The sequence below is a fragment of the Trachemys scripta genome, chromosome 8 (genome assembly GCF_013100865.1).
Source record: "Trachemys scripta elegans isolate TJP31775 chromosome 8, CAS_Tse_1.0, whole genome shotgun sequence".
NCBI classification, from domain to species: domain Eukaryota; kingdom Metazoa; phylum Chordata; order Testudines; family Emydidae; genus Trachemys; species Trachemys scripta.
The window spans coordinates 94822337-94850323 of record NC_048305.1 but is presented as its reverse complement, the minus strand read 5'-3'; the positions used below and the strand labels follow the sequence as shown (position 1 = coordinate 94850323).

At 42.2% G+C, this 27987-nt stretch overlaps 1 protein-coding gene across 7 annotated transcripts in view; it reads right to left on the bottom strand.

Moving 5' to 3' along the window:
• DAB1 (DAB adaptor protein 1) overlaps window positions 1-27987 on the bottom strand; it is a 706595-nt gene that overhangs the window by 215367 nt on the left and 463241 nt on the right. For 3 of the 7 annotated variants that reach the window (XM_034779101.1, XM_034779102.1, XM_034779094.1), the window contains 2 exons: window positions 18979-19125; window positions 9094-9206 (listed from right to left, as the gene is read on the bottom strand). The exons of 2 other annotated variants lie outside the window; for them this stretch is intronic. The gene's annotated coding sequence lies outside the window, so the exon portion shown is untranslated. The remainder of the gene's footprint in view (window positions 1-9093; window positions 9207-18978; window positions 19126-27987) is intronic. 2 more of the 7 variants (XM_034779096.1, XM_034779097.1) reach the window with 1 other exon arrangement.

Genomic DNA, 27987 nt, shown 5'->3' with positions numbered 1-27987 from the left:
TTGAGGAAGGCAACAGAAGAGGAGACCACCTTCTTGGAGTGAGTGCAACTACCAGCTGGAGGTGTCATGTTGCAAACCTGATAACATTGTTTAATACAGTTCGAGACCCATTTGGAGAGAGTCTGGGCTGACATTGCTGAGCCCCTGGTTCTCTCCGCAATAGAAAGGAAAAGCTTAGACGACTTTCTAAAAGCCTTTGTCCTATCCAGGTAAAAGGCCAGGACTCTCTTAACATCTAGTGTGTTAAGTATAGTCTCCCTGTTATCACGGTGAGGCTTGGGGTAAAAGGTCAGGAGGTGAATCAGTTGGTTTATATGAAAAGGAGAGGTCACCTTGGGGATGAACTTCAGGGGCGGTCTGAGTGTGACCTTGTCCTGAAAGAATATGGTATGGAGAAGATGTGCCATCAGTAGGGCTATTTCTCCTATTCTCCTCGGCGAGGTGATTGCCACCAGGAAGGGTGTTTTCATTGACAGGTGTGTGAGCGAACAAGTAGCCATGGGTTCAAAGAGAGTCTAGTCAGGCTTTTCAACACTAGGCTTAGTGCCATGTACAGGAGGGATGTCGTGGCTGGGGGGAAAGGTTTACTGAGCAATCCTTTTGTGGTTGGGTGTGAGAGCATTAAGTACCCCTCTACTTGTCAACGGAAGGCTGCTGTAGCCACTAGGTAAACGCTGAGTGAGCTGATAGTCCTGATCTTTTGGGAGTCAGTACATAGTCTAGGACCCTTGGGAGAATAGCGGATGTCGGGGAAATTTGTTGGGAATTGCACCAAATCTAAAACTTGGGCCAATTTTGCAGGTAAGTGCAACATGTAGTGGATTTTCTACTGGGCAGCAACACTTCCTGTACCTCCTCCTAGCAGGAGCATACTATGCGCTGGAACTATGAAGGAGCCAAGCCTTGAGGCAGAGTATCCCCAGGTTGGGATGTAGAGTGCATCCTTTGTTCTGCAATAGGAGGTATGGAGTGGGTTGGAGGGATATTGGCACCAGTTGTGACAAGTAAGGGAACCAGAGCTGTTTTGGCCAGGTGGGAGCAATCACTATGACTTCTCTTTTTATTTTTAAAAGGACTTTTGACAGAAGGGAAAACTAAGGAAAGGCACAGAGAAGGTCCTTGTGCCACGGAAGAAGGACGGCGTCGCCCAGAGAGTGCTGTCCTATCCCTGTTCTGGAGCAATAGAGTGGACATTTCTTCTTCAGGTAAGTGGCGAACAGGTCTGTAGTTGGTGTCCCCCACCGCCTGAAGTGGTTGTGAAGCACTGCTGGGTTTATCTCCGATTTGTGGTTGTGAGGGAACTTGCGACCGAGACTACTGAGTTTGGACTCCAGGAAGGTAGGCTGCTGATAGTGATAGTGTGGAATGCTTCTGCAGAAAGGGAGGTAATGCTGGCTCCTCCCTGCCAATTTATGTAGTACATACAGGCTATGTTGTCTGTTAGGGCTCGTGTGTGTATTCCCTTGATCAGTGGAAGGAAATGGGTGCAGGCTTTCCTGATCACCCCAAGTTCGAGGAGGTTGATGTGGAGGGACGTCTCCATGGGTGACCATTTGCTTTGTGTTGTAAGGACGTTTAGCTGCACGTCCCATCCTATAAGGGATGCATCGATGATGAGAAGTAATGACAGGGAAGTTTAGGAAAAAGGGATCCCATTTTTCCACCAGTCCAGGGAGTTTTTGGGGTAGTGACAGAGGTTTGTCTAATCTGTCTCTGTTTGGTCTGTAGACTGAGATTAACCATATCTGGAGACACCGCATGAGAAATCTGGCACGAGGTAGCATCACTGTGCCTGCCGCCCTATGCCCCAGGAGTTGAGACAGTGTCTGGCTGAAATTTGAGGGCTGTTTTGTACTGTCTCTATGAGCATGGCCAAGATGAGGAACCTCTGTTGAGGCAGGAGCGCTTTGGCCTGTCTCGAGTTGAGGTTGGCCCCTATGAACTCTAGGCATTGTATAAGGGTTAAGGTTGATTTTTGGACATTGACCTGTAGATCCAGTTCCGTGAACAAGTCTACTGCAGTTCTGGTAAATCTGGCAGGACTCGTTGAAGGAGCGGACTCTGAGGAGACAATCATCCAGGTAGGGGGAGATCATGACCCCTTGGGAGTGTAGGTGAGCAGCCACTTCTGAGAGGACCTTGGAGAATATTCTAGGAGCTGATGCTAGTCCGAAGGGGAGTACTCTGTACTGGTAGTAGTCTTGTCCTAGGGTAAATCTGAGGAACCGTCTGTGGGACGGTAGGATTGAAATATGGAAATAAGCATCCTGAAGGTCGAGGACTGAAAACCGGTCTCCCTGTTCCAATGCTGGAATAATGGCCACTAGAGTGATCATCTTGAATTTTTGAACCTTGATGAATTTATTGAGTAATCTGAGGTCTAGTATGGGTCTGCAACCTCCCTTCTTCTTGGGTATTAGGAAATAGCTAGAGTAAAAACCTTTGTCTTATAGATAGTGAGGTACTGGTTCTATGGCTCCTATCCGGAGAAGGAGATCTATTTTTTGTCATCGTAAACTCTCGTGAGAAGGGTCCCTGAAGAGAAACAGGGAAGGGCATTGTGGAGGTGAGAGGGAGGTAAAGTGAGTGGAGTACCCATTGGAAATGATTTGCAGAACCCATCGGTCTGATATTATATGTTCCCAGGTGCTGCAGAACAGGGCAAGCTGGTAACCAAATGGGTGGGACAGGTTGGTCAGCTGCAGCGGTTGAGGGGAGTGGTCATTTCAACCAACATGTCAAAACTGATGTTCTGAGGTGGATGGTTGTGAAGTGGAAGGTTGTGGGCCTGATGGTTTGCATTTAGAGAATCTGGCTCTCTTTCTTTGAGGTTCGTAGAAGCATTGAGTTGGGAATTGTGAAGTATGGGATTTAGACTGAAACTGCAGACTAAATTTTCTCTTTTGTCCAGGAGTATAGATCCCTAATGAGTGGAATCATTAAGAGTATGGAGGGATATGTCAATCTTTTCAGCAAGTAACTTGGTGCCTTCAAAGGGAAGGTCTTCTACAGTCATCTGCACTTCCTTAGGGAAGCCAGACAGGTGTAACGCCGCCACTCACCACATAACCACTTCAGTGGAGATGGACCAGGCTATTCTGCTGGCTGCATCAAGGGCTGACTGGAGCCTTGTGTTGGCTACTAAGGCCTGGTCCACACTAACCCCCCATTTCGAACTAAGGTACGCAAATTCAGCTACGTTAATAACGTAGCTGAATTCGAAGTACCTTAGTTCGAACTTACCGCGGGTCCAGACGCGGCAGGCAGGCTCCCCCGTCGATGCCGCGTACTCCTCTCGCCGAGTTGGAGTACCGGCGTCGACGGCGAGCACTTCCGGGATTGATCTGGGATCGATTTATCGCGTCTAGACAAGACGCGATAAATCGATCCCAGAAGATCGATTGCTTACGGCCGGACCAGGAAGTAAGTGCAGACCTGCCCTAGTTGTCCCTTCTGGATAATAGCTCAGAACTGGTCACAGTGTGACTCTGGGAGTTGTTCAATAAAAGTGTTGAACTTCAAATAACTGACACTCATATTTCACCTTTAACGCTTAATAATTTGCAATTCTAAATTTCTTCCGAAGAAGTCCAGGCATTTCCAATCCCTATCATAGCGGGTGGATCTCATTTGATGCTGGTGGCCCTAGGAGTTTACAGCATCTATGCCGACAGAATTAGGGGAAGGGTGGGAAAAATGAATTCCATCTCCCTAGCTAGAACATAATATTTTTTATCGTCCCATTTAGACGTAGGTGTCACAGATCCTGGAGTTTACCATATAACCTTGGCTGGGTCCAGAAGAGCCTCATTGATAGGGAGGACTATGCTGGAGCACAAGGAAGAGTGTAGGATGTTGAGGAGATTGCGATGAGTATCTGCGGTATGTTTGCTACCCTTTTTGCCAAGTCCTGAAAGAGCCGGACATCACTGCCTCGTCTGGAGAGGAGGAAGATATGTTAGATCTCAGTGCAACTTCTTCCTCTACTCTGTTCCTCCATGATTTCCTCTTGAGTTTCAGAGGCTCTGGATGCCATGGCAGAGGGAGAACATCTCTCAGGCTCATGATGAGTCAGGTTAGAAGCCTGACAAGTGCAGGTTCAATATGCCACCCAGGGAACCCAATAGGGCCAATGGGATGGTGGATAGAGCTTGATGGTGGTGCCCATGGCTGGCCATACCATTGTGGTAGCAGAGCAAGTTGAGGATATGTCTGAGGAGCCTGTTGATAACGGGCAACATAGGGAGCATGGGAGGAGTGGTAAGAGATGACCTCACTGTCTGAGTCACCACTAGAAAGTGGAGATGCATGGCAGGGTACTGAAGAAGTTTCCCATGTTTGGAGACGACGTGGTACCAAAGGAGAGACTCTTGTACATCAGATACTCTGAGTTCTCTCAAGTACCGGAACTTCTGTGGTGCCGACCAATCCCGTGCCCCTGGCGATATGAAGGGAGTCGGGGATTTCACCTGCACCCAATGTTCTGGTGCTGGATGGGTCACAGTTGACGGTGCCTAAGGTACAACGTGTACCAGCAGCATCTTCTTGACACTGTGCTCCCTACTCCTGTCTTTGCTTACCGATACCATTGCCTCAGTGCCTGTGCCCATCAGGTCTTTAGGTGCATCAACGGTACCTGCTGCTCCAGACTCTCATAAGCTATGTTACTGTGCTTGGACTGTCTCGCTATCAATGGTATGGATGATACCAAGTGTGCTGGCGATCTTTTACAGCTAGCTCAGGGCACACAGCTCTCTTTTCAGATGTCTTACAAGAGGGGCCTGCAGCTTATTTCTTCGAACCATAGTCCCTGGATGTTGACAGCTGTGGGGAAGATTTGTGCTTTCTGGGTGAGTCTTGGCACAGATCCAGGGAAAGCTGAAGGGCTGCCTCCATCATGATGATCTTCTGCCTCAATTTCCTGTCATTTGAGACCTGGGTTTAAGTTGCTGGCAGAGACCACACTTCTGCAGAATATGGCCTCCCCTGAGGCAGTGAATGCAGTGGGAGTGTTTATCTGCCACAGGGATGGACTCCTTACAAGAGACGCACTTCTTGATGCCCGGTGAGCTGGGCATACCCCATTTTGGGAAGGGGTCCCCGATAAAAGGGGGGAAAATAAAAGGGGTTTTTTTTGTTTGGTTTTTGAAGAGAAAATAAGGAAAAAACTACAACTCAGTCTGAAGGGGCTAACTAGCTACTAAAAATGCCAAAAAAATAGAGAAAAACTAACGATCGCAAATGGACTGCTAATGGCTCCATCTCTAGCCAGGGGCAGTTTAGAAGGAACTGGGGAGTGTCAGCCTGGGCGCACGCTGGTTAGCCTCCTGGTGGGGTACGAGGGCAGACAGCGCGTGTGTGGGCCAAATGGACACTGCTACCAAAAGTTCTCCAGTCAGCAGTGCAAGCGCACCTACAGTGAAGCATCCATAGGGCCACTACTCGAAGAAGAACTGACCCACTCACTTACCTAGACAAACAGGTTCCTGCAAGTCATCATATAAGGTAGAGGTTCTGAATTTCAATATGCAGTACTGGATGTATTTTAAATATGTGCTGTACCTATACTCCTAAATGACACCCATTTATTCAATAGCAGACAGTACATACTCTTCAATCTATACTTATTTAGGTACTGTGTTTGAGACTTTCAAAGTAGTGTAGAGGAGTTAGTTACACATCTTCCATTAAAATTCACTAGTAGAAAATGCAGGGCTAAATCGCTTGCACTGCTTTAAAAATTTAAACTTGTACGGTTGGGGTTTTGATACAGGTCGGGGTTTTGATACAATACATGTGGCATGGGATTTTCCAACACAATTACATAATCTGCTGTATCACATGCTTTAGTGCTGTATTCTTAAATTATCATGTGAATTTTGAGGTAATAATTAATTCTGATCTCTGCTATACACTTAAATTATCCATCTATTGATAAAAGGGTGTTTCAATATGATCAAAGAGACTTCTCTTAAAAGTGTTCACTGTGTCCTTGACGAAATACATACTCTAAACAAGCACCCCACATGGGTATCACACTCTCTCATTAGGGATAACACCCACAGCTGCAAATATGTGCAATGAATTCATGCATTTTTTTAAAATGTGTAGATATTACATTAGTTGGAAGAAGGCCCTTAGGGCTCCGAAATGTGGAAAGTAATTTATTTATCTTTAATTCACCCACTCTAAAACATTCCCAACACTAAATAATTACATTTCAATAGGATGATTAAAATAGCTTTTTTTCCTCTAAGGGCTTGTCTTCACTACCAGGGTAAACTGACCTAAGTTACACTACTCCAGTTATGTGAATAACGTAGCTGGAGTCGACGTAGGTCAGGTTGACTTAACACGGTGTCTTCACTGTGCTGCTTTGATAGAAGATTTACCTTGCTCTTCTCGGGGAGGTGGAATACCTGAGTTGACTGGAGAGTGCTCTGCTGTTGATTTAGCAGGTCTTACTAGACCCGCTAAATCGACACCTGCTGTATCAATTGCAGCAGCGTCGATCTCCCCGGTAGTGAAGACAAGCCCTCAATCTATCTAGGGAAGTTGTTAGGGCTGTTATCAATGTGTGTGTTTCCTTACAGTGCACCTAAAGTGTATGCTTTAACATTTCTCTCTCAAATGAAATGTGTGTTGCCTTTCTCGTGTTATTATGAAGACCAACATTTACTTGCAATAGCACCAACCATTTTACTAGTGGTGGATAGCATTATCTGAAGAATAACCAAGGTGTGTTGAAACTCCAGAGCCTCAATAACTTATCTTCAATCACATTACTGGAAAAATGAGCCTGGGAAATTATTCTAATTTGTATGATATTGCTCTACTTTGCAAATGTGACATGCATCTCCAATCCTTATCTAAGATTCTCTGACTAGTAATGTAACTTCTCAGATTAGCCACTGAAACTTTATTGTGTCAGCATAACATGGATTATTCATTGGGGAATGCTATTCACAGTGAATAAGAAGGTCGGTGCTATTGGAGGTAAAGAAAGGACCAAATGACCTATTTTGCATTTGAAAGCCAGTACAAGGCAGATAAGAAGGAACAAGCATTTATATACTGTACATAGACAAAAATATTGTACAAAACCATATAAACTATATTTGTTTTATGTAGTCTCATCATTTCCGTTTTCTCCTCATCTGTTTGTTGCATGCAACTATTGTCTCTCATCTTAGGTCGGTAAGGTCTTTGGGGCAGGGACCATCTCTTTGTAATATATTTGTGCAGATTCAACCAGAAAGGGGCCCTGATCTATGACTGAAGTCCACAGGCACTACCAGATACAAATAACTGATTACTGTTAATATCAGACAAACCCTCACACCCACAATTAGATCCATCAAAGTGGATCTTCAACCAAGATAAGGGAAGCTCACTAATAAGCTCACTGCCTGAAGAGGAGGAGCGAGGACAGAGAAGCCTGCAATTCCTACTGAATCAAGTGCAACTCAAAGAGCCCCTTTATGCCAACTGGAAAAGGGTCTGGATCTTTAGCTGGAGTAGTATCAGGGGGTAGCCGTGTTAGTCTGTATCTACAAAAACAACAAAGAGTCTGGTGGCACCTTAAAGACTAACAGATTTATTTGGGCATAAGCTTTCGTGAGTAAAAACCTCACTTCTTCGGATGCATAGCTGGAGTACATAAACTGGCATAGCTCCATTGACTTCAGTGGAGCTATGGTGATTTACACCAGCTGAAGATCCGTTCCATGGTGTATAATTCCTTCATTCACTCTGTTAAATCATGTTTGTCAGCAATTACATAGCTCCAATGTGTGCATAAAGGTATCCTGCACCTTTTGATTACCAGGACATCCACGCCAACACAGTGAAATAGAAAGACATGAAACAAGTAATTCAACTATTAAAAAAAAAAGTTCTGCATTTGATGTGTTTGCTTGATCTCTGGCTAAATAAAAATAGTAGCAAGTCATGCTTCTACCAAAACACCATCTGAAGTTCTAGTGTTTGAATAAACTACTGCTGTTCTATGAATTTCATCCTAGGCAATATTTCTTCTCAGCTTTATACTGGAACAATATAATTCAAAATAAAACTCAACATGTTAAGCAGTAAAAATAGAAGAATATGTTGAGCTTCAGAAAAGTTTATTTTTCTTTCCCTGAAATACAGCACTACTTCTGTATGTACACTAGCCGCAGCACTGGTTTATTTCAGTGCTCTGTAAAAAAGTTACCAGTCTTGGGAGAAAAATCTTCAACTCTGCTTTGTGTTCCTCCTCATAGTGTTAGTGAGAGCATCAGCACTTCTTAGATAACCCATAAAATGCAGCAGTGCAAATCCTGCAAACTCCTACTAGATGTTCTACTTGCTGGTTTGTTATTACCAGTTGCAGCAACAGCTTTTTATGAATATCAATTTACTCACTGCACAGATTTTAGAAAGCACAATGTAAAACCAAAGGCAGCCTTAACATTATCTGTTTGTCTTCTATGCCAAGAAAGTGCTTCCTTTCTCTCTGTCTCCAATATATTTTTCTTATTGTGGTTCATCTTAAAAATGAATCATCATAAATTTAAAAATATATTCCTGCAAATCTCTGGTCGATTCTGTAGTGAGAATTCATTTATTATGAGACCATATGATGCAGAGCTCTGCCTTTTATCTGAACATGACATATTTTCACTTCGTTTTGATTCCACATTTGAAAATTGGTCCCATCAATTCTTCACCAGACTCAAAACTTTACTGATTTGTTCACTGAAACATTAAATGCCACTAGAAGCCATGTAGACAAATAAAATCATTTACCAGTTTAATGTCTGTAGTTTCTCATCTAAGGAAAGAGAAGTACAGTTTTAGGAGTGATGAGAATCCACATCTGAGATCAAAATCAATTAGCTTTAATCCTTTTGATCCTTAGCTCAAGCTGAAAGTCAAAAGACTTCCTACACTGGTTAATTTTAGATGCAATTTTGGAAAATTGTTTACTTTTTTTATTTTGAAAGGGCATTACCTCCTTCATGCATTGGCCAGACTCAGTTTATGCATTGATTGTGATCAGTGATTTTCTGCATCAGTTGCTAGTGAGGGAAAAACAGGCCGTATACTTACATTCCCCATAATGCATCATTTTCTCTCTAAACAGTGGCAGCAAACAGGCACATCCAATACTGTATTACTTTCTTCTCTCATTCATGACGATGTCACACCCAGGCACTGTGATTCTGAAAAAGAAGCATTTCCCAGGTTCTAAGGATAGAGGTACCCCAACCAATCCATCATGCTTTGTGTGCTAATGATAGACTCATGCATAAGAGGCACCATAAGCAGTGAGAGGCAGCAGGCATGAAAAGAAGTGAATCAACTGTCAACGGTTGTGATCTGAAGGACTGCAAGGCTGTGATTAGAATTTTCAATCAGGGCTTCCACAATTCATCATGTTACCAAGGAAAGAACGTTTTTATAGGCATGTTCCTTCATCAGTCCTTTCTGCTATTAGCATAGCAAGTTCTAGGGCACACACAAAAAATGTATCAGATCTTGCTTCCTTACAGTTAAAAGCATGTATATTTGAATCTTTAGGGAGAAGAGAGTAAAAGACATTCCAGGGCAGCGTAACGATCATTTCCTGTTTGCATATACACCACTGAAATAAGATGCTCTATACACAAAACAGCATTTCAGCTGAAATAAAGCAAAATACATGCCTCTCCCCCCCCCCCCCCCCACACACCTCCTTCTGCTGCAATCATGCTTCTAGACAGCTATGTTGAAAGTACCTCAGAATGTTTGACCTGGGTGCCGTTGGGGGATATCAAGAAGAATACAATCTAACAGAAATCCTTATTCAGAACTTGTTTACACGCTTTATGCAACTCTGAGAAATGCAAGGGCAGAGTTCTTCACAAAGAAAGCACACTCATAGCCTAACTACACAAAACTGCTTTCAGTACCCAATGTAGTGAGACCAAAGCCATACTTCCCAAAATAAAAAAAAAATGGGCTGCCATGCTGATTTAGAGTGTGTGTATGTAAATTCACAGTAACCATTGGTAGGGTCTAATTTTGAATCAGTGCATGGCGTACTAATGCAAACTATGTTCCATTTAGAGAAGAGAAGGATGATCTTGTGATTTAAAAGGTCTGGATTCAATTTCCAGCTCCCTCTATGACCTTGGGCAAATCATTTAATCTCTTGGTGTCTCAGTTCTCCATCTGTAAAATGGAACAATATTTCCCTACTGCAAACGAGAGTTGTAAGAATAAATTCATTAATCTGGGAGGCATTCTAATACTGTGATGATGGACATCAACAGAAGACCATAATCCTGCGATAAGATCTGGGCTGACTGATGCTTGTGTGCCCATGGAGTCCTGCTGACTTCAGCAGGGTGCCATGTAGTATAGGGATCTGTCCGAGTGGATCTCACTACAGAGTCAGTGTCTAAAAATCAAAATAGGTAGGGAGATAATCAAAGATCAGCCATTTACTAATGCATGCAAATAAAGTATTACCAGTAATTTAAGCTGAAATTTCCACCTTAAATCACAAGTAACATTCATTTAAAACGCTCTATGCATGTATATAATTAATGCCTTTAAGGTCTTGCCCTCTTTTGGAAACATGAAAAGACACTAGGCTTTTTTTTCAAGTTTCAAGTTAGAAGCAATTAATAAAATAAAGACGTTTATTTCAAATAACTAACTGGAATCAATTTAATCTTAAAATGGAGGCAAAAAATCATTTTACTAGACATCTAATTTAAAAACATTGCAACAATATTCACACAGCAAACGGATGCACATGAATTAAAAAGCATATATAAATTAAGGAGAAACTTTACCATTTGGATATGATTGCCGCTTGTCTCCAAACCCCAACAAATATGTTTTTGGTAATATTTATTTCACCTTGTGGTCAGCAGATACTCTTTAAATGGTTATTTGGGCATGTCTGTGTCTTGGTTTGGTTCTTGGCTGTGTTAATTTCTTACGAAAAACAGTAATTTATGAAAGCATAGATTTTTATAGGTAGATGTTTCAGAATTATTAACTATTAAAAAGCCTTTTATGTGCTAACTTTTAAATCTTTTTTTTAACTGATTATCATGTTAAAACGTAATTGTTTTTCCATTAAGGAAGAAATCAACAGATAATTTGCAGTATCTGGCTTTGGTCCTGCAATGACTCAATGTGGGCAATCTCTTTTGCCCACACTGAGTCCCACTATAAGTGAAACAAGAATCTCCAGTTGGGCACAGGAGACCCACAGAGCTCATTACAGGACTGAGGTCTTAGAAGGGAGGGTAGGGGGGAAAACACAGCTATAGTAGGATATGCTGGACACCTAGAAAGAAGAACTGTTTACATCAGCTAAAATGTCAGCCGGTCTCTCTGACATCTCTCTGTGGATGTCTGGCCACCTGCTCAAGCTCAATATGGCTAAAATAGAGCTCCTAATCTTTACCCTAAGCCTTTCCCTGCCACTTCCTTTCTTGATCACTACGGACAACCCCACCATCCTGCCTGACTCGGGCCCGTAACCTGGGTATAGCTTTGACTTGCTCTTCTCTCTAGGTACTTACATGCAGGCTGTCTAAACCTTGCAGATTGTTTTTGCACATTATCTCTAAAACACAGGCTTTCCAATCCATCCTCACTGCTAAAACTCTCATCAGGCTCTCATCTCACATCTCGAGTATTGCAACATCCTCTGGCCTTGACAACTGCAATCTTGCCACACCCATATCCATTCAGAATGCTGCTGCAAAGAACGCTGTCCTAGCCAGTTGCTTTGACCATCTCACTCCTTCTCTTTGAATCCCTCCACTGCCCTTCCTTCTCTACTGGTCAAGCATAAGATGCTTGTCTTCACTTTCAAGGCCTTTCATGGCCTATGCCAACCCTACACCTATCATTCACTATCGAAATGTCGATTCTCACCTCCCACTGGCCAATGATGCCAGCTCACTTGTGACATATTTGAGAAAGCACCTTTGTGCTTTCTCTCTTGCTGTCCCTCAGACCTTATAAGCATCCACAAAGCTATCTCATTATCATCTTTCAAATCCCTCCTCTAACCTTTCCTTTGCCATAATGCCTACAAAAAACATGACAGTGGTTAAGCCACTGGGTGTGCTGAGACTACTGCCTTGCATACTGACCAATGCGGTCTTATTGTTTCCTTCTTCTCCCCCATCTGTCTGTATCCATCTGCTGTCTCTTATCTTATACGAGATTTTAAGCTCTCTGGGGCAAGGATTTTTGTTCAGTCTTTGTATTGCACCTAGCACAATGTAGTTCTGATTCATGACTGGGGCTCCTAGGTGCTACAAAAATACAAACAAACAAATAAATATTTGTTTGTGACACATCTGCCTTCTAACACCAGCGACTAAAATCTTGCAGACATGTTCAAGATATTGTTAAGAATCATTTCAACCTGATTTCATCCTACAAATCTCAAATCTAATCTCCATTCCAGAAATGATGATAAAATAGAAAATGGCCTAAAAATTGAATCTCTATTTCCATTCATTGTAAAACAACACGTGTCGAGAAAACACACTATACATACAACAAATCCTCTCTTTTCAGTAATCCTTACTCGTAATCTTCTAGGGACCTATTTTTACTTTTCCCTTGGCATTCACATCTCTCAGCATTTGCCAACTGCTGCAGATCATTTCACCCAGTGAGCGGCTGAATATTCAGCTATTTATTCAGGGAAGATAGCATTCAAAATGTATGGGTGTGAACCGGCGTGAAAGAGGGGGTTTGGACTACAACACATTTTAACATAGGTTCCAGTATAGATCATATGTAAAACACCTAGAGGTTCATTTTTAGCCATTACTCCTGAGGCAATTCTGCACCAAAAAAATAAAAATTATGCACACAATATTGCAAAATTCTGCAAATTTTATTTGTCAATAAATAAATGTGGCTCCAGCATGGCAATTGGGAGCACAGGCCACTGGCTGCACTGAGACGGGAGATCACCCTGAAGGCCCCACCTTCCCCGGGACAAGGACTCGGTGGTGAGGCTGCACCTAACCCTGACACAGTGCAAGGGCTGGGCCTGCCCCAGAAACACCTCAGGGCCCTGTCTCTCTAATGCCAGGTGCACCAGGTGTGGGTAGGCAGGATCCAAGTGTGGGATCCAGGTATGGGGTGAGAGGTTTCTGTGTGGGGCAATCTGGGTGCAGGCAGCTCAATGTGAGATCTGGATGCAGAGGAGCTCACTGGGGGATTCTGGGTGCAGGGGCAATGGAACTCTGCAGGGGAGCCAGGTGAAGGTGGTTGGGGCTCAGCGGGGGAGGGGGTGTAGGGCCTGATGGGGTGGGGGTCTGGGTATGGGGAGCTCAGCGAAGGGTCCAGGTGTAGGGAGGGTAGGGCTTGTCAGGGTGAAGGTTCAATGGACCTGCTTAATGGGGAAGCCCCAGCTGCTGCTGAGGGGATGCCGCATGCTGGGGTCCTGCTCACCCCACGATTCCCCTAACCTCTTTTCTTCCCCATCCCCCTCCCCTCACTCCCACATTCCCCTCCCCCTGTCCTTTCCACCCCCCCAGGTCTAAGAATCCCTCCAGGAGTGTGCCATAGAAAGAAATCATTGTAGGCCGTTGTAGATATCCATGTACATTTAATATGTGCTATTTCAACAGCTAGATAAATAACTGCGAATGTATATTTTATTTAGCTAGTTAAATGTCATCTAATAAATGCACATGAATATCTACAATGAGCTGATTCAGCACAAAATATCTATGGCTAAGCCCAGTAAGGTCACTGATAATAACTCAGCAGCAGTTCCACCTACACAGAAGACAGGCTGGCTTGCTACAGTGGGCCAAGTAACACAATACACTAACATGTTTTAAAACAACTCTCTGCACTGGGGAGTTGTGGGGAAGTCCAGAAGAAAGGAGACCAGGAAAAGAGCTCTTTGAAATGAGCTTCGTATTCCCTGTTATCCCCAGCTACCTGTCCAGCATCTCTTCTTCTCTTCCTTCCTCCCCCACTTCCCTCATGATCCCCAGTATATGATCACCCAGCCTGCCACTGTTCCTACAGCCTCTTGGTCTGGGAGAGAGCACACTTACACATCTGAAAAGTAGGAGAGGGTTAGGTCTCAGCAACCCTGGTGCTCATCAAAATAAATATGAATTCGTATTCACCTGTGTGTGCCTCTACTATCCTAAATTCGAGAGAAGAATATTCTCCTTGTCTGAGCTCTAGATTGGACCCTGTCAGCCAAAGAGTCATCTGTAAGATACTGAAAAAGACCCCACTCTAATCAATGTATTTTATGGAAAGATCCTCTAATGTATTTCTGTTTCTCACAGGTGGCTGCGTTCCAGCTGTGTTTAATTGTATACAACTATTGTAACAACTTCAATCCTGAAGTTACATGAACATAAAATAGGCCAGACCTTAGTAGGCTTGCCCAGGTAAACCAATCCTGAGAGACAGATTGCATCTGTCAATGGTGACCATTGTTGAGCAAAGATTTTTAGTGTCCTCTGGAGGTTTAAAATACCAGGAGGGCCTAATCTAATTTGAGAAGGATCTGTTTGCTTCCTGAAGACTTCACACCACTTTCAGGAGCCATTTAGGATTGTGAAAATAAATAAATAATTCTCACCACTGGAGAAACTGCATATGAAGTTACAGTTTCATACAAATATCACAATCATCAATGTCCACTGTTTTCAGTGCGTGGGGGGAGGAGAGACAGTTTCCACAGGTAAAAAACTGATAAAGATAAAAAAATATTGACTATAGTTACTAAATGGACAGAGTTAACCCTCAAAAAAATTAGGAGAAATGCAGTTTTATCCCTTGTGAAATCTCCTGATGTTGGCAGTGAAAACCAGTATTTACTGCCTGACCCTCCCAAAAAAAAAAATCACAAATAAATATTAGGCATGCAAATAAATACTTATGAAGTGGTCATATAAAATTGTGCCAGTGGTTTCTCTATGATTTGTACTTTAGCTAAGAAACACACTGCTATCATTTCCAAATACACAAAATATGAAGAGACTCAGGCCTCCTGTTCTGGCATGTAGGTAAGATTGTGACCCATTTGTCTGGCAGCCAATATTCCAATTTACATGTACTAGAAAGCAACATATAAGCGTCCTGTTTATGGATTAAAATATTTCAAGCTATATGTACAACACAGCCTGCTGATAAAGAACTCGCAATGCCCTTCCTCTGAATTTTTGTATACTTCATACGCAGTTCTTTTGCAGTCAAAGCCTTTTAACAAAAGTGATTTTCACCTTATTCTTTGTGTAACCTTAACAGAACCCTGATATCATATAAGTTTCAGAATGACTATATACAATGTGGATAGTAAGTCATTTTCGAGTATGCTATCATTCTCAAAAACTGTTTCGATTTGCATCTATGACCATTACAGCCAATGACTGATCTGTCCATCATAGTTACAAAAACAGCTAACCTCTTTTCCCTTATGTTCCTGTCCCCTTGTGTTCCTTAAAACAAATAAATCAGTATGTTGACTGATTTAAGTACCTAACTGCCAGTCATTTTGCTCTTTCTCTTTTCTCTCTCAGTCCAGCCTCCATAACCCCAGTAATGCAGAGCAGTGATTAAATTTTAACGATATATAGCACCCAGAGTGACAAGCTAAGTGAACAGTTATAAACAAATAACACCGTAACACCGTAAAATAGGTTATTTGCCTCTGTGTAAATTTTTGCAGAGCCAGTCAAGATACTGGTGCTTTTTACTAATGCAATACCATTAGTACTTAATGGTGGAAAGCACAGGAGAGCAATATACAGCTTACAAATAAGAAAATCTTAGCAATACAGGTTTATCTTCCTCATGAATTACCTATGCAGTTTGTTCTATTATATAAGACCCATTGTTTCCACATTTGCAAATTACTTCCTGGATGTATTAACTAGAAAGGGAGAAATGCGTTTTTCTGGCTTATTCCCTGGAACAAGCAGAATAAATCTGTCTAAACTGGTGAGTCTAAACCAGTAACAAGACCAAGATATTTCCAGAACATAATCACCAAGTCCCTAAAAAAATACAAAAGAACAGTTGGAGAACAGGGCGGGGGGGAGATTTAAAGTGCATTGATAATACAATTTGAATGTATGTGAGGAATAAAGATCTGTTAAGATTTTTCTAGACTTACTCCAGACCTCTCCAGGTATGAATATTCTGTAGGACATAAAGATACCACAAGGATACCACAAGGCTCGTACATATAATTCTAGGAACTACACACCTTCTTGGTAACTTAGCTACCACAAAGCACAGATTTCTGTCACAGCCCTAGCACCCCGACCCCTTGCCCACTGCAAAAGGTAACTCCCTAGTCATCTGGCTTTGTGGTTGCATATCACAGGTTCTAACAATGTCTGATAAACAACAGAACTATGTTTTATTTACTTGTAACCACCCTCCCCAATCTGTCTTTCTTTCAAAGCCTATGAGTTAAAAAGGTCTTAGTCTGGAGGATCATGAGAGAAAAGGTTGGGAGTCCCTTTTATATGCCATTAATTCTGAGAATTGAGGACAACACTTGATATTGCTAGTAAATAGCAGAAGCTATTCCCATTATGTTCTCATTAATAATGCACCACCTGCTATGAAAACCTTTGGTAAATCATGTTTAAATTACTGCACAATACATATTTAAGTAACATGAAGATTTTGACACAAACAACAAAAGCAAGGAAATTAAGTCTGACATTCCAACTTTATCTCATCCCGTTGCTGCCTAAGCATTGTAGCCACATGCATGGCAGGCAAAGCCGCATGGCCTTTATTCACTTAAAGTTCTTGATGTGGAAACCAATCCAGTTTTAACAAGAGCTCCCACCTGACAGGCTGGATTAGTTTTTATGTCTCCCCTATCTCACCTCAAATCCTCTCCACATCACTGAGTCCTGACTCTGGAGAAAATTACATGGGTGAAATTCTGTCCCACTGTCTTCAGGGTGCTTCACCCGTGTTCCAGATTCCCACAAAATCAATGAGAGTATATCCATTGACTTCAGTGATCTCTAGATCAAGTTCTTTGCGTTTTATATGAAGAAGACCACCCCATTTTCATTATAATGGCTCCTTGATGAAAAGCTGATATAATGCCTTCCTCAGCCCCTTCTGCTCCTCACTGGCTCCCTGATCCACTGCACCCCTTTTTCAAGTTTAAGTCACTTACAGGATTTTCTACAACCTGGAGAAAAGGCCCACCCAACAGAGTTCTAAGCAGGCACTTTCTAATGAAAAATCTTCTATGCTCCTTGCATATTCTTCCGTTTCTGACCATACCACTCAGGAGCACAGAATCCCTGAACTACGCATCCTCCCTTGGCTTTCTGCTCTGTGGAGTTATTGATCCCTACAAAAGCACGCGGAATGGCAAAAGGAGAAACTGTGACAGCAAAATGGTGGAGTTATGCTGTATCTGAAAAACAGGGAAATTATACAGCAGTATAGGCGGATGCATAATTACATAGGTCTGAGGCCTTGCTTGTAGGATTGTGTTGTGTTCTCAGGGTGCATGTGTTCACACGTATGTAGAGCTCCCATGAAAGCTAAGTGAAACTATGTGTGTATCTATATCAAGAGTAAAACTTACCCCTTCGATCTAAAATCAGCCTTGAATTACCTCAGATTGCTCATTACTTGAAGGTATTGTTTTTATGAGAAGAGAAGGAAGAAAAGGGAAAAAAGGGAAAGGGGGGAAAAGGAAAAGAAGAAAGGGAAAAAAAAAGAAAAGATAGACCCTCACAAAAACTATAATTAGGGCCCTACCAACTTCAGGGTCCAGTTTGGTCAATGTCATGGTCGTAGGATTTTTAAAATCACAAATTTCATGATTTCAGTTATATAAATCTGAAATTTCATGGTGTTGTAATTGTAGGGGTCCTGACCCAAAAAGGAGTTCTGGAGGGTTGCAATGCTATTGTAGGGGGGATTTGCGGTTCTGCTACCCTAAATCCTGAGCTGCTGCTGGTGGCGGCGCTGGCTTCAGAGATGGGCAGTTGGAGAGTGGCAGCTGTCGGCCAGGAGCCCAGCTCTGAAAGCAGAGCTGCCAGCAGCAGCGCAGAAGTAAGAATGGCAATACCATACTATGCCACCCTTATTTCTGCACTGCTGCCTGCAGAGCTGGGCTCTCAGTCAGCTGCTGCCACTCTCCGGCCGCCCAGCTCTGAAGGCAGTGCAGAAGTAAGGGCGGCAATACCACAACCACCCTAAAGTAACCTTGCAACCCCCCTGCAACTCCCTTTTGGGTCAGGACTCCCAATTTCTGAAATGCTGGTCTCCCCTGTGAAATCTGTATAGTATAGGGTAAAAGCACACAAAAGACCAGATTTCACAGGGGAGACCAGATTTCATGGTCCGTGACGCATTTTTAATGGCCATGAATTTGGCAGGGCCCTAACTATAAGGAAAACGACACAAACAAGCCATTAGAAGACATGTCTACACTGCAGAAAACCAAAACCAAAAAAACACCTCAGGGCAGCAAGTCTCAGAGCCCAGGTCCACTGACTCAAGCTGGCAGCACAGGGCTAAAAATAGCCACACATTCCCATGTGGGCTACAGCCTGAACTCTAACACGCTCCCCCCATCACTGGGTTTCAGAGCCCCGGCTCCAGCCTCAGCCTGAATGTCTTTACTCCTTTAATTATGTATTTATTTATTTTTGCCTTGTTGCCGAAGCCCAGCAAGCCCGAGTCAGCTGACCCAGGCTCGGAGACTTATTGACGCAGTGGGTTTTTTGTTGGTTTGTTTTGCAGTGCAGATGTACTGTAGGGGCCAAAGTCCCATTTAAAGTCATTGGGACTTAGGCTTCTAAGCTACATGGCCATTTTTGAAAACTATATCCAGGAAGTATAAATTAAAAACCTGTTCAGGATTTTAAAAAGACTTAGAATTGTGCCCCCATAGATGGTGCTCTTTTTCATCTGTTTTCATTGAGTGCACACAGAACTCACCTCTAACCACGCAGAAGTGGGGAGCAGCACCCCGAGATACAATCCACCCTGTGCTCAGGTCCCTACAGAGGGACTCCACACACTCCACTCTCAGTACTCTCCACGCAGGCCATCAACCATGTGTGAGGGGCAGGTCTTTCTTCAGCTCTACAACGGAAATCAATGGGAGTAGGGTGTACTTATCAGAAAGCAGAATTTGGCCCTTAAGTAATAAAAAACTTTTTCAAACTGTTGAAAAAACATCCTCAAATCCTTGATCTTTTGTTGACAAGTTTCAGAGCAATTTTCATGGTTGAGTTACTAATGCCTGTTTAATGAAAACACAGAACACTGCTTAGAACATCACCATTACATTAAATAAATCACATATTAAATGGTGTGTATATGTCTATGTATATAAATGAGGCTAGTACTGCTGCCTATTAAGGTTGACTGACCGTTCCCATTAGAAGACCCTGTTTTAAATTGCTTATCACCCTTGCAAACTGAAAGTTTGGGATGAATTTTTACATGCAGGGTGTCTGTCTCGGGCTAAAATTATTTTATTTATTTATCTCTTTGTTTGTTTTTGAACAGGTCAGCCATTTCTGATAATGAGGAAAGAGGAAAAACACACTGTTCTGACCATGTTAAAAAAAAATTCTGGCAGCAGTTTCTTTGGACAGCTATTGCATGCCCATGCTTTGGATGCAGGGGGCTGGCCTCTGTGTCAGGAGTGTGCCTTTGCCATCCTCCATGAAAATCCACCCAAATTTGGCCAAGTTATAAGACTTTGAAAAGTCATAGTTCAGACACACAGTTTTATCAGCTAAAATCTCTGAAGATTCCATGCTCACTGAGCATCCTTGAGTCTCTCTCAGTTCCTAGTCCTGGCAGACTGCATATGCACAATCCCACAAGTAATAGAGCATGCTCCACTCTCTCCCCCCCACCACACACACACCCCTCCTAGTGTGTTTGGCCCCCACAAAGCAACTGAGCACAACAGGGGTGAAGCTGTACTTCTCCAGGCCTGCTCCGGACTGGGATGGGTTTGGGCACACCAACTGAAATCAGGGATGCTTTCAATGACCCTTTGCTATCACGCAGGCAGTGCGGAGAAGGATGGTGAGACTGGGACTGGATCAGCAAGAAGACTGAGGCTAGGTCTACACTACCGGCCTGAATCGGCGGGGAGGCAGAGACTGGGATTGATGGGTCAAAGAGATTGGGAGAGGGCGGGGATTGTTTGGGTAAGGAGCCTTGGAGCCAGGTCGGAGGAGACTGGGATTGGCTGGACAAGGAGACGAGGACTAAGAATCAGTGTGGGGAAATGTGCATCTTATCCCCCTGTATTTCTGGTCCACATAGAGGCTAACAACCTACTCTGAGAGACAGTATTGTGTAGTGGATAGGCCATTGGGCAGGGACTCAGGAGATCCGGTTTCTATTCCTGGGGCTTCCACAAGCCTACTGGGTGACCCTGGGCAAGTGACTTCACCTCCCTGTGATTCAGTTTCCCCATTTGTAAAATGGGAATATTGTTATTCATCTTTCTTTGTAAAGTGCTTTGAAATCTACTAATAAAAATGCCAGGTTAGTGCTAGATATTATTATTGATGTCAGTTACTCTGTCAGCTCTAGTAGCAGAGGTCTGCATAATAGATTTTAAAGTTCCAACCGTGTTGTTGATCCATAAAGGTGTCAATATGACACCACATGATGGAATGTCTGGTTTTTCAGTTTGCTTTTAAAAAAAAAAAAACTTAGGGAATTGCACATAAAAACTTTGTTGAAATACATTAAGATTGCAAAGTCAAGTACTCAAAAGTTAAGAATTGCCAAACCCCTTAGAGACTGTATCTTAATACATGCACATAATTACATGATTATTATACTATTTTTTTCTGTAAGGGACAACCCTCTATTAATTATACATTTTCTGGTTACAACTGTTCAGAGCCTGATGCTGGAGAAGCTTCCACTGGAGAAAAGTCCATAGGAAAAAGTGTTAGGTAATCCTGAGGGCTTGTCTTCACTACCCACCCGGATCGGCGGGTAGAAATCGATCTCTCGGGAATCGATTTATCGTGTCTCGTCGGGACACGATAATCGATCCCCGAATCGACACGCGTACTCCACCAGCCCAGCTAGGAGTAAGCGCCGTCGACGCAGGAGCCGCGGCAGTCGATTTGCTGCCATCCTCACAGCGGGGTAAGTCGGATCAGATACGCAAATTCAGCTACGGGAATAGCGTAGCTGAATTCGACGTATCTGAAATCGATTCCCCCCCCAACCCCCGTAGTGTAGATGTAGCCTGAGATAGTGCCATGTTCTACCACCCAAGGAGGACTTCATTCTGAATCTTCTCCACACGCTATCTGATTGGAAGATTTTTTCCTAGGGGTCAGAACTTAGCCTCAGAGACAGATGCATTTTTCTTACCTGCCTCATTTTCATTAGTTTTATAGATCAATCAGTTTTAATATTATGGTTTATTAAGATTTAATCCCACAATCAAGGATGGAAGGGACCCAAATGCATAAGCAAAAAACCTATGAAGGTCCACAGCAAACCACCCGGTAGCCTGCTACTTTTCCTAAGGGTCTCATCCAAAGCTTGCTGCTCTCACACAAGACACATGAAATCACACAGGTCGTACATAAGAAAATGGATGACTTACAGCCCTGAAGGACTCCATGGAGAACTAGAGCTTTTTACAGGTCAAATGAGTGTGCTGAAAAGCTACCTCCCAGGTCACACAAACCCAGCTGTCTATAGGGAAGAAAGATCTGCAGTTGCACAACAATGGCCTTCTGAAGTTTCAAGCATTACACTCAGGCATAAAAAGACTATGTTGTACTGAAGCATAAAATTGGTATGGTAAAGCAGCCTCATAAAATTCTATTTAATCAGTCACCTGGGGCGAGTAACTTTGAGAGTAAAATAGCATTCATTTATTCGTCATAATCAACAACATTAATATATTAGGATTACCTAATGGCAGGGGAAAGCCAATCTCACTGACAGGAGTCATCTAATACCCAAAGTTTTGAATTTGGATGTGCAAGTGATCCTCTATGCATGAATAGGTGGTAGATAATCACATCCTAACAAAATGCAAGGAAGAAAAGCATGGGAAAGCTTTCACCAGATAAATGAATTATATTGCAGCAGAAGCCTAAAGTCTCCATTACAGTGAATAGTCTCACCTGCTGCACTGCACAGTCTCACAACCAATTCTTTAAAAAAAGTTTGTGGTGGACAGCAAGGGTGCAAATGGCCTCTAGTATTTATCTTTCAGAACCTCTGTGCTTTGTTTGTACAAAATTCACTATTAGTTTGTCTACAGGTTATATTAATGCTCCAGCAAATCATGTATGGGGTTGAAATGTCACAAGATCCAATGTGTTTGAAAATCCCAACCCTAATGTTTAAAAGATTTAGCCCATTCAATCGATTAGCATGTTGTTAAATTGTTGTGCATGCGAGTTAGCAGTTATAAAAGCTGCATTTTGCACCCAACAGAAAGTGGATGGGTGGGAACATTTAATTATCAATAATTCCCGTTTGAAAGTTGTTCTGATTAACAAAATACTGTACGTTAATAACACACCATACTTAGGGTGGACATCATCTTTTACTCTTCACTCTCCTATATCGGGGGCTGTTTTTTCTAGATTTTCTTCCACGTTATACTTTTGAAATGGGTTGTGACATCCTGCCGATTGGAGGTCTTAAGAGATAAAAATGGTAAGAAATAAAAAAATAGGCTCCATTTATTTTAAATGGTGAATTTTATTTCTTTTGAAAACCCTTTTTCTGGATGCCCAAAACAGGATATTTCTTTGTAAATGTTGTATATTGTTATGAACCCATAAATCAGACCTCATGAGTCCTTCCTGGTATAACACAGAAATAGTATATGAGCAAAAACTTTTCATTGAGGCTCTTTAAAAAAAAAAAAAAAGAATCACTTTCAGGCAGCCATTATTTACAATAGCCACCAAACTCTCAAGAGTCAAAAGTACACGGTTCCTGAGCCCTATATCTAACTCAGCGTTCCACAGGTAAGCACATGACCAATCTGCACTTTTACTCTATGCTGAAGCTTAATGTGACTCCCTTCACATTCAAAGCCATCACCTTTTATCCATTGATTTACACACTCCGGTAACTATTTTTACAGGATCAAGTAACTCTCCTATATGGAAAAACCCAGACACAAATCAAGAAACACTGAGGTTTCTCTCAGAGAGTTTCCTATAGTTCTGTGATGCCTCCTGGTAGATTATTCTAACAGGTCTTTCCTGCCAGTTGCTGCCTTTGGGCTACCCCAGCATAAAAGATGCTCCACTCACGAGTTATCAAGCTGCAATAATTTCCAAGTGGATTCTTCACAAGGGTAAGGTGATGGGTGTACCTTTCCCGGGACCTTTCACTCTCTCACACATCTCTCTGGGGGGAAAAAAAGAGTGATACATCAGTCAGCTGACTTCCTCTTCTGCAAGGGCAGACAAAGATTCTCATCTCCGGATGTGAATCCACATGGCGCCATCCGGTCCATAGTGAATACATTTATCTCCAAACTATTCTTAAATAACCGTATCTGACATGAGACTAGATAAATATTCTTCACTTGAAATATTTATAACCACAACAGTAGAACAATTTTCTATGTTGATCAGTGCAAAGTAAGGCACATTGGAAAACATAACCTCAACTATACAGACAAAATAGTGGGGTCTAAATTAGCAGTTTCCACTCAAAAAAAGAGATCTTGGAGTCATCGTGCATCGTTCTCTGAAATCGTCCGCCCAATGTGCAGTGACCGTGAAAAAAAGATAACAGAATGTTAGGAACTATAGTAAAGGGGTAGACAATAAGACTGAAAATACCATAATGCCACTATATAAATCCATAGTATGCCCACACTTTGAAAACTGTGTGCTGTTCTGGTCATCCCATCTCAATATTAGAATAGGAAAACGTGCAGAGAAAGGCAACAAAAATTATTAGGGCTATGGAACGTCTTCCTTATGAGGAGAGATTAAAAAGATTGGGACTGTTCAGCTAAGAAAAGAGATGACTGAGGGGTGTGTGCAGAGAAAGTGAATGAGTAAGTGTTGTTTACCCCTTCACATACCACAAGAACCAGGGGTCACCCAATGAAATTAATAGGCAGCAGGCTTAAAATAAACATAAGGAGGTACTCCTTCCCACAACACACAGTCAACCTGTGCAATGCGTTGCCAGGGGTTATAGTGAAGGTCAAAAGTATAACTGGGTTCAAAAAAGAATTAGATAAGTTTCTGGAGGATAGGTCCATCAATGGCTATTAGCCAAGATGGTCTGGGATGCAACCCCATGCTGTGGATGTCCCTAAACCTCTGACTGCCAGAGCTGGGACTGGATGACAAGAAAACAGATCACTCAACAATTACCCTGTTCTGTTCATTTCCATTGAAGCAAATGGCACAGCCACTGCTGAAAGACAAAATACTGGGCTAGATGGACCATTAGTCTCACCTGCTATGGTCATTCCTATGTAATTATGGGCATGTCTTCACTGGCAATGTTAAAGCGCTGCCACGCAGCACTTTAATGTGGCTTGTGTAGTAGCTTCCAGAGCTGGTGCACTGCATATACTGGCACGTTACAGCGCTGAAACTTGCAACGCTCAGGGGGGTGTTTTTTCATACCCCTGAGCGAGAAAGTTGCAGTGCTGTAAACTGCCAGTGTAGACAAGCCCTACGTTTAACAAGTTTTAGAAGAAAAGTACAAATAATTTGCTTAGTATAGCACACAACCACATTTAGCAAACTTCCCTACAAGACATTGAAACCAATCACACTCCCCTTTTAACCTCATTGTGTGGTGTTGAAAGGCTAACCATCTTAATGCAGACATTTTCCATACATCCTGCTCCAGCGGTTGTTCACATACTGGAGGGACACACCCCATAATTTGGCAAATTCTGGTATAGACCTTCATAATATGATACTTTCTCTCTTTTCTTACATGCTTTGGGAACAATGAAATGGTTAACAATATTTACATTTAAAGGATTATTACTGGCAGTTGAGTTAATAGCCATTAAAATGAATGGGGCAATTCACAAATTGGAGCTATTGTTTCAGGCTCTCTACAAATACAGGTAGACACTGCCACATTATTTGTGTCTGAGGCACATTTTTAAGTCTTTCCCTGCAACCACAACACTGGAGACTTACTGAGATGCTGAAGAACAATTAAGACATCCGACCCATGAGAAGTCCTTCAAGGGGGCAAGTCCCACACTTTGAGAAACTTGGATGTACAGTGTTAAAAATTTGTAGTTCTACACTTTCACCAACAGATGATGCCAGCAATTTCAAAACTTTATTTAGACTAAGAAAATTATGTATGTATGTATGTATGTATGCATGCATGTAAAATATAAAAAAGGAAAAGGAAATATTTCTTGAACTGGCGTCAGTCTAAGTTCTAAGGAATTCCAGCTGCCTCTGACTTCTTCCTTATCATATTTTTATTATGAGAAGGGACATACACATAATATTAATATTTTATCTTTTATTACTACTTAAATTCTATAAGACATGAGATAAAGATAAACAAGATCATAAGGACAGAGAAAGAAAGGAAATTAACAAATAAAACGTATGTAAGGAAGGGAAAGAGAAGGTAAGAATTTTACTCCCATATCCATATAATTCTTAAACTTTTAAAAATTCATTAGCACTATTTGTTCACACCACGTTAACAACTGCACTGAAGATTCTAAGATATTTTTCTACACAGCCTTTTCTACATTGCCCACTGTGTGCTAGTCTTTTGCTAACAGCAGCATCTAAGAATGCTATTATTAACTGTAAACCACTGAAAATATGCTCCCCAGATACTAATGTTATCCTCTTAGAGTGGGTGTAGAAGACTTTCTCCACTTTCTCTGTTCTTTCATATTTACAAGCCAACAGTACATCTTAATGCACAATGCATCCCATTCAACCATATGTTCTGCTTTATCCACAACAGCCTATCTTCTTATGGGGAGTGACCGTGGGAATCATTATGACCCCAGCAGAGACCCAAAGATAAAGACACAAAGGCAGCATTGTGTATAAACAGTTATCTCAGGCAGCAAGCCTTAAATTCTTAATGAGACAATCTAATGGAAATGATTTTGCCTCCTTCAAGCCTGAAGTACACAAGTCTGCTTTGTGCAGTATCACAGACCTCTGCAACTAGCTGGTGAACCTTTCAGCCCTGACAGAATGGTTTACTAGCATCAAAACTAGAGTTAGTCCAAAATCCCTGTTTTCTAGGAAACTGTAAAATAGACTGACATTCCTTCTTGTCTTGATGGACTGAGCATTAGTGATTGGAGCTGAAGGGGATGTGTGAGGTTTTCTGCAAAACTCTGAATAAAGTGCAGAGAGGGGCAACAAAAATGAGGTATGGAGCAGCGTCCATATAAAGCGAGATTAAAAAGACTGGAATTGTTCAGCTTAGAAAAGAGATGACTGAGGGGGAAATATGATACAGGTCAATGAAAGTAGGAATGGTGTGCAGAAAGCGAATAAGGAAGTGTAATTTACCCCTTCACATAACACAAGAACTAGGGGTCACCTAATACAATTAGGCAGACGGCTTAAGAAAAACATAAGGAAGTACTTCTTCACACAATGCCTAGTCAACATGTGGAACTTGTTGTCATGGAACGTTGTGAAGGGCAAAAGTATAACTGGGTTCAGAAAAGAATTAGATAAGTTCTTGGAGCATAGGTCCATCGATGACTCTGGGTATCCCTAAATCTCTGATTGCCAAAAGCTGGGACTGGATGATAGGGATGGTTCACTCAAAATTGTCCTGTTCTGTTCATTCTCTCTGAAGCATCTGGCACTGGCCACTGGTCAGAGAGAGGATACTGGGCAAGATGTACCATTGGTCTGATCCTGTATTGCTATTTTTATGGTGACTCAACAAGTCAACCCTTTGCATTTTACAGTACAAATTAAATTTTCTGAATGTTGGGGGAGGAAGAGGGAACCTGTAGATATCAGGGGAGCATCACCTTGGTTTGGATAGCAGGAAATTTGGGATTCGTTGAGATTGTGCTCTCTCTCTCCAAGCAATTATTGCAGGAAACCACACTCAGCCGCATTCCCAATGAGTTCTCTGATAAAGTAAGGACTTGCTTTACTTTTATGTAGATGACAACTTAATATAGGAGGTTGGTCCAGGTCCATCTCAGAATCTTGAGCACCAAATACTACTACTATTTTCCATTTACATAACACTTTTTACCTAGGCAGCTTTTAATGAGGCAATTCATCACTGATGAGGATTTCAGACAAAGTTCTGAAATACATGGTAGTCTCTATACTACCTCTAAAGGTTCTCCTGCTTTGCTATAGCTTAGCCACCTCAAAACAGTGCAAACACCATGGCGTAAGACTACAATCACCTTTAATATGCAGAAAAAGCCTAGAAACTACAGTTCCCAGAGCACTGTCTGCGCTGATCCCGATATATGACAATTCATGTACTGTACTCTGTAATAATGAAATGGGACATATCAGTGTCAGTGATGTCAAATGTGACCCAAAACTAATTTCATAGAGGGCAACACAATTTTTACTGATTCCCTGAGACCCATTTCTCCTGCTAAACAAACCAGTTTTCCAAGTTACCTTGGGAAACACCAAGATAGCATAGGAAAAGATTGACAGGTCTGTTTCTGTTGACTAGCAAAATACATCCTGCATCATCCAGCATAGAAATATCAGATTTTAAAAATCACTGTGGAGCAGCAGGAGAGAATCTAGCACAATCCAGAAAAAGGAGAGCAAAATAATATGAATTGTATAAAGAATATATACGTGTGCCCAAAATACCAGTAACCCACCTGAGATGTGGGAGACCAGTTTCAAATCCCTGCTCTGCTTGATTTAGAGTAGGGAGTTGAACAGAGTTCTCTCACATTCCAGGTGAGGACCCAAACCACCAGGCTACAAGGTAGTCTAGGGT